At 35.7% G+C, this 7,868-nt stretch overlaps 1 pseudogene; it reads left to right on the top strand.

Annotated features, from left to right (window-relative positions):
* LOC118708526 lies at window positions 1-95 on the top strand (annotated as a pseudogene).
* The last annotated feature ends 7,773 nt before the right edge of the window (window positions 96-7,868 follow it).

The following is a 7,868-nucleotide window of genomic DNA, read 5'->3' on the forward strand; positions in this document are numbered from 1 at the left end:
ATTGCTTCAGCAGCACATTCTAAAATAAAAATGATACAGAGAAGATTGCATGGTCCCCTGAGCAACGATGACCAATTCATGCATTTAATATTTTTAAAAGGAAAGACTATTTTAAAACATGGACTATTTTTGTATTAGAATTTTCTAACTTGTAATATGGAATTTTTCTTACTGCCCTATAAGTCACCTGGGCATTTGTCAATTATAAAATATTTCAATTTTAGTAATTATGGGCTATATTGAAAAATAATTGTACTAAAATTAATTTCCCTATTTTTATTTGATTTTAAATTTTAAATGTTTGTAAAAATAGACTGGTTTGGGAGAGAATGAGGCAGAGGGCTTTTGCAAGTGTAAAATAAATGGACACACATTGCATGAAACAAAACAAACAAACAAAAAACAACATAAAAATAGCCTTCAAATGACCTTCGAGTTATTTCTGTTGGGATTTTGGACATATTGAAAATAGAAAATCTGAGTCCTAAAGACCCAACAATCTCACTTGTGGCAGTAATACTTTTTTTTTTTTTTAAGGGAATAAATGAATAAATTGTCAATAAGGATAATTTTAAGGAAAATTAACCTTGAACCTAAAGATATATTTTTATGCTAAATGCCACAAGTCAAAATGAAGATATGAAATTCATGAATATAAACTGTAGATGATAGATAAAAATCCATAATAATAGAGCAATCTCTTATCAAGACAGATCAAGTGGACAGACCACAAATAATTAAGGAGCCAGAAGACTTAAATAACATAGTCAATAAAATAGATGTTATCATCATACACCAAATTGTAGGCTCTGATAATAGAAAAGAGACTTACTTCCTTCTCAGGTGCTTATGGAACATTTACAAAAAAAATTTCATACACTAGTTTACAAAGAACACAACAAAATATTCTATTACCAATACTATTTTCTGATTACAATGCTGTATAACTAGCAATTATTAACAAATAAAAAAATTAAAAGCCCCTTCCACCAGGAAATATTTTTAAAACCTTCTATTAGAAACTCTTGGATGGAACAAGAAAATATAGATTAAAACTAAAGAATTTAATCAAATAACCAAAGCACTTCATAAGCAATCTCTGGGTACTTAAAGCAGTGGTCAGAGGAGAATTTGTAACACAAACTCTTTGAGTAAAATGAAAGAATGAAAACAAATTAAATACCCCCCAAAAAACAAAAACACAGAGGAAAAAGTCAAGCAAAAGAAAACTTAAGAGGGGGAATTAAAAAATCATAAGTTAAGAAGGTGTTATTACAGAAAAACGTTACATTTGGATGTGCGAGTGTCCCCATATAAGTGTGTGTGTTTGTGCAAGTGTGTGTATGGGTGGATGGTGGAGAATGAAGCAGTAATCTCTTTCAGACTTCTATGGAAAATACAGGTTTCATTAGGTAAGAAAAAGTATGTATGTGTGTGAAAAAATATGTATGTGTATACACACACATCCATGTGTGTGTGTGTTGTTTTTTCCCCCCTGTAATTCATTGTTTTACAGCTTGAAGTTGTTAACGTATGTATTTTTCATACCTGGACTCTGATAACTTCTACTGAAATGGCAAGTGAGCACTGACACACAAATGCCCCAGCGAGTGGCTATGTTTATCTCTGGGGCAGTGATAATTGATTAAGGGATCCATGATGTGTAATATCTGTACTAGCTACAGGGCTGGTGGTAATAAGAAAACAATGGACATTACTCCTGAGCAAATGAGAGAGTCAATGTCAAATTTCTTCAGTTATGTGTGGGTTTCAGAATTATATCCTTAGAGGTTTCTTAGCGCCTATTTTACTAAGATTCTTGAATAGAGTGTGAAGCACTTTATTCTCACACCCTCTTTTACTCAAAGCACTTTCACAAAGTGCTTTATTTAAAAATACTAGAAGCCCGATGCACAAAGATTCGTGCTAGAATGGACTTTCCTTTCCCTGGTGGCCGGCACCGCCTTTCCACTCTGGCCCAGCTCCTTTCCAATCAGGCCCCAGAGCCACCTCTTTCTGCTCCAGCCCCACCTTCCCACTCTGCTGGGAGGCCCTGCGATGGGGGTGGGCAGAATGCCTGTGTCATCACCATGGTGACAATTCGAGTGCCTGGCCCAATCAGCCACTTGGCACCTGTATATTCAAATTAGCCACCATCTTTGTTGCATTAATTTGCATATCACTCCTGATTGGCTGGTGGCATAGTGGAGGTATGGTAAATTTACCTGTTTGTCTATTATTAGGTAAGATGATTGGCTGGTGGCATAGTGGAGGTATGGTCAATTTACATGTTTGTCTATTATTAGACATAGCAGAGAAAACATTTTGATTGGATAAGAAGAAAAAAGATGACATAGCCCAGTGGTGGCAGTGGGTCAATGATTGAGCATTGATTTATAAACCAGGATGTCATGTTTTGATCCCTTGCCAGGGCATATGCCCAGATTGGGGACTGAATCCCCAGTGTGGGCATGCAGGAGATAGCCAATCAATGTTTCTCTCTCATCATTAAAGTTTCTAACTCAATCTCCCTCTCCCTTCCTCTCTGAAAACAATCAATCAATCTATCTATCATCTATCTAACTATCTACCTACCTACCTATCTATCTATATATGCATATATATATGCATATATATATTTTTATTTTATTTTATGATGACATAGAATATTACTGTAACTCAAATCTGAGAATTGCTCTGAGGGTTGAAATCTTATCTTATAGATCAGGATTCTGAATATTACAGACTTTCAGAATATCTATTAACTAAATATACCAGCATGAGCAATTGTTCATTTTTAACAATTCAGTTTTTCCTTCTTCAGACCATTACAAATCATCATTTTCTTTTATTGTTTATATCTCCACAAAATTACTATAATCCCTCATGAACAGAGGAACTTGAGTTCTTCAGCACTAGGCTGAAATTAGGTTTCCTAAGCCAAAAAACAGTTTAATTAATTCATAAACTTTTCTCATTTAAAACAAATTTATCCTGTGTCTTTGATGCTCACTATAAATTGTAGCCATGCTTCATTCTAATATATTCTATTACAATTTGGGGCCTCAGAAGATTTAAAGGATGCCAATTTCTTGTACAATTTATCAGAAAATATTCAGCAGTGCTGTTTAGAGCAAACTTATAAAATATAACTTACAAAAGATTTATCACATTGCTTGCATTTTAACATGTTTCCAGATTCAGTAACCTAGTTCCTTTCTGCCTTCTTTTGACAAGAGTAGGTTTATATTAAATATTAACTCTCTTCTCCATAAAAATACATACATATTATTTATTTAGGATGCATGTGTTATACATTTATTTAGATATTTTTATACTCTACTGCAATTCTTATATAAGAATCATTTATCCTTATTTGATATGATTGGCTTTCCTCATAAATTTTATTTGGCAGCCCAGTCACCCACCCCTGCAAAAAAAAAAAAAAAAAAGAAAAGAAAAAGAGAAGAAGAAGAAGAAGAAGAAGAAGAAAAAGAAGAAGAAGAAGAAGAAGAAGAAGAAGAATAGGACCCTCCTTCCTTGGTAGGTGAGGGAAGTGTCTGCTTTGCTTTAGCACCCCCCTATTTGCTTCTCCAGAAAAATTATCTAATTAATTTGATGAGTCCCATTCCAAGAGACTGGCCTGTGTGTGCATGCTCAGATGTTAGGTTTCTATGTGTTCAAACGGTATTCTCTGCTGTGATGTTTCATTTCAGGTATCAATTTGGCTGGGCTATGGTGCCATGTTGTTAAATATATATAAATATTAGAGACTCAGTGCATGAAATTTGTGCATGAGGGTGGAGGGGGGCGGGGGGAGGCTGTGCCTCAGCCCAGCCTGCACCTTCTTCAATCTGAGACCTCTTGAGGGATGTCTGATCACGGTGGTTGGACATCCCTCTCACAATCTAGGACTGCTAGCTCCCAACTGCTTGCCTGCCTCTGCTTGATTACCCCTAACTGCTTCTGTCTACCAGCCTGATCAGCCCCTAAACACTCCTCCTGCCAGCCTGACTGACACCTAACTGCTCCCCGACTGGCCTGATTGCCACCCCCTGCCAGCCTAGTCACCCCTAACTTCCCTGTTCTGCTGGCCTGGTCACTCCTAACTGTCCTCCCTGCTGGCCATCTTGTGTTCACATGCGGGAAACTATTTTGTGTCTTGGAATGACAGTCAATTTTCATATTACTCTTTTATTAGTTAGGATATTCTCTCCCAAGGATGTTTTTTTCCCATTGATTTTTAGAGAGAATGGAAGGGAAGGGGAGAGAAATAATTTTGATGTGAAAGGAACACATCAATTGGTTGCCTCCCACATGTGCCCTGACCCAGGACCAGGGATTGAGCTTGCAACCAAGTTATATACCCTTGGCCAGAATTGAACCTAAACGCTCCAGTCCATAGGCCAATGCTCTAACCACTGAACAAACCATCCAGGGCTGTAATATATATTTTTGACATGATTTTCTGTAATGTCTTTTAAAAAGGGCATTACTGACCAGTTTGGTGAAAAACCTGAACCATGAATATATGAGCATTTCTAACTTCCTATGACTATTTCATGGATATTTTCATGTAATAATTATTACAGAAAGATGTTTTAAACTTACAATTTTTTTGTTTCCTCACACAACAGCTTAATCTAGTGTCTCGACAATAAGCTTAATTTTGCTTTAATAATCTTGGAACAGGTGGGTACATATTAGAAAATGTCAAATTCCATCAGCCTGACTGAATATAGATATTCCATGTGGTGATTTTCAATGCAGTTAAAGGGGGAAAATGATGATCTGCCAAAATAGCAACATAGTAGTGAGTGATTTTAGTTGTCATATATCACTTTACCCCAACTAATTTTTATTTTATTTTTTCCATCTTCTACATTTATTCTTCATATTGGCTCTGGGATTCTCAGCTGTGCTATATAAGTTATGAAAATGTCCATTGGATCCTATCACACTTTTAATCAAACCCATTGATTGCATCTGGAAAAAAAAAAAACACTCAAAAACCTTCAAGTTGTCCCACATGGTTAGATCCATGCCTCCATAACTCCATATTGTGTTACTATATGTTTTTATCATTCTCTAGACATATTTTGGTCATTGTTTTAATTGTCTGAGCATTCAAAAAGGCTTTTCTGAAACTTTTAATAAGGTATTCTGTTCTAGCTGAGCACTTAAAAAGTTGCAATTTACTTTTGGATCTGATAGTTTGTTTCATATTTGTCAATTTTATTCAGTGAATGCCTACTGCTTTTCCTGCTATACATTTCCTGCGAGCAAAAATATCTTTCTAAAAACTTCCTCCCCACCCCAGCTATGTAATTTCTTCCAGAAATGTATTTTATGTAGTTTAACTCTACCACAATTACACTTTTCTAGTAGAGCAATGGACACCTAATCCGTGCACCTTCCTCTGATCACAGTTGGTTGGAAAACAGACCAATCAGAATTCTTCCTAGGATTTCTGAAACTGCAGTTATTAGAGTCCACCCTTTCCCAGTAGAATTCTGTTGCTTTACCGCCATTTCCCCATAATTTGGTGACATTCTGGGAAATCTACAATGGGAGAGAATGAGGCTGTCATGCAGAAAGAATCAGATGTGAGAAAGGATTGAGAGCACTAGTGGTATTTGAGTGTCAGATGTCAGTTGTTCCAGAATCTGGTATCAACACTGACCTCATAAAAGGTGCTCCAGTAACTGTTGATTTTACTCAAGTGAGTTTGAGTTGGATTGCTGTTATTGGCAAGTAAGCTCCACAAAATAACTTTTTGGCCAGGATTCTCAATTACCCATCTCCCCTCCCCTGCCCTAGAACAAATATCTTCATGTGGTTTTGTAAAGGAGGCACTATTGCTAAGCATGTATTGAACTACAGAGCAACCAACTATTAACAATCTTACTTCTATGATTTCTTCACTTCACTCTACAGCTTGAATACTTGTGTGAAGGTTTTTCTTTTCTTTTCTTTTGTTTTATTTAAAAAGTGTCCAGACTGTGGAAATTTCTTTAACCAATGAATTTGATACCTTATTCTAAAGCCAACCACTCTAGATTTTTTGTGTGTGTCCTCTTCTTTTCTTATACATATATTATTTATGTTCAGAATATTTTTGTGCGTACTCTTCTATCCTCCCAAAATGTGAATAAACCCTTACTTGAAAACAGATTGAAAAATTTTCTGCTTGATAAAATTTGTTTTTCTGATTTTTCACATTTAAACTTCCCAAGTTCTGTTGTCCTAGGGAAGAGTAGAAAGAATCCCAGTTATTTTGGTACTTCTTCCTGAAAATATCCCACTAATGAAGGCTCCAGGGACCCAATTGAGCAATGTAAAAATGTAGACTCTCCCTATCTCTCAAAATTCCCAACCTGGGACCAGGCTCTTGCTACCTCGCCATATGCTTAGAATATTTCAGGAGGGCTGGAACCATGTTTCCTACTGTTTCACTGTGATTTTTTATACAACAGATGCAGGCAGTCCATAAACCTCAGGAATAACTACGAGGAAACGGCTCTCATGACCAAAGGCACCAAGATTCAGTCTCAAATGCTTGCTTAAAAAGCAACATAGAGCATTCTTTTGACCATTTAAAATGTTATTTTTTTTAAATAATATGCTTGGAAGTTGATAAAATATAAATAAAGGTTGCATAATTAGATCAGAAAATAATTGTAATAATTTCTATAATAGCATGTGATTGATCTCTTATAGTTTGAAAAACACTTTCTTAGCCATTCACACATTTAATATGTTCAGAAGTTTATCAGGGGATAATATTTTAGAGATGAGGAAAATAAATTTAGTTGGAAAAATTGATTGAGTAACTATTGATGGATAAAATTCAGGGCATTAAGTTAAATTTGAATTTCAAATAAACATTTTTTTAGTTAAATATGCTCTAAATATTGCATACTTATCTGAAATTTAAATTTAGTTGAGTGGTCTGAATTTTATTTGCAAAGTCTTGGAACCCCAGATAAAATTACAGTCACAAAGTTAGTAATTAATAAAGCAGGAGGGTCTCTATTGTTAGTGTTAAAGGTGATGGTTGATGTGAACTTTGAAAATATTTTAGTATATGCTCATATGAAATTATTATCATTGTCAGGACATTACAAGAGACATAAATAATTTCTTCACATCCCAAATCAGATGTGAAGTGAGTAAAATTGTTCATGAACAGGCACCAATCTAGTTGCGACTGTTTGAAATACGTGGGGTATATTGATTTATTGCCAAGCATTAACCAGCATATTTCTTCACACGCTACCCTCTAGATTTGTGTGTATGTTCTCTTATTTTCTTTTACATATATTTTTATGTTCAAATATTTTTGTTAATGATTTCTTTGAGGACAGTGTGTGCTCTGGAATGGTCAACTTGCCACTCTGGAGCCCACTTGGCTAACAGCAAGTCGGGGAAACATGCACCTTGCAGAAAGGGCTTGGAAGTCCTTCTTGTCTTACCTCTTTATGAAGCAGAGATGATAAAGAAAAGAAAGGAATTGTCTTTAAACGTAAGTACAGACTTTAGTCCAAATGTAAGTGGCTTCTGTGCCTATAACTCTTCTGAATATGCTGTTTATCTCCCAAAGCATGAAGGACTAAAGGAGCCAGATATGCTATTATCCAGGATAGAGAAAGTTCATGGGAAGGAGAAAATTTTCAAGGAGGACCTTAGGGAGAAATTTTTAGAAAGCAGAGAGATATCTATCCATTGCCCAAACCTACTTAAATAGCTCCTGCTCTATCATGCAGGGTAAAGAAACCACCCACATAGCTTGGGGCATGCATTTCAGGGGGTTGATGTCTCTGGGAACAACTTAATAGACTGCCCACATCTCCACTTTCCAAGAAGGA

Source organism: Pipistrellus kuhlii, unplaced genomic scaffold (genome assembly GCF_014108245.1).
Source record: "Pipistrellus kuhlii isolate mPipKuh1 unplaced genomic scaffold, mPipKuh1.p scaffold_m20_p_6, whole genome shotgun sequence".
Classification (NCBI taxonomy): domain Eukaryota; kingdom Metazoa; phylum Chordata; class Mammalia; order Chiroptera; family Vespertilionidae; genus Pipistrellus; species Pipistrellus kuhlii.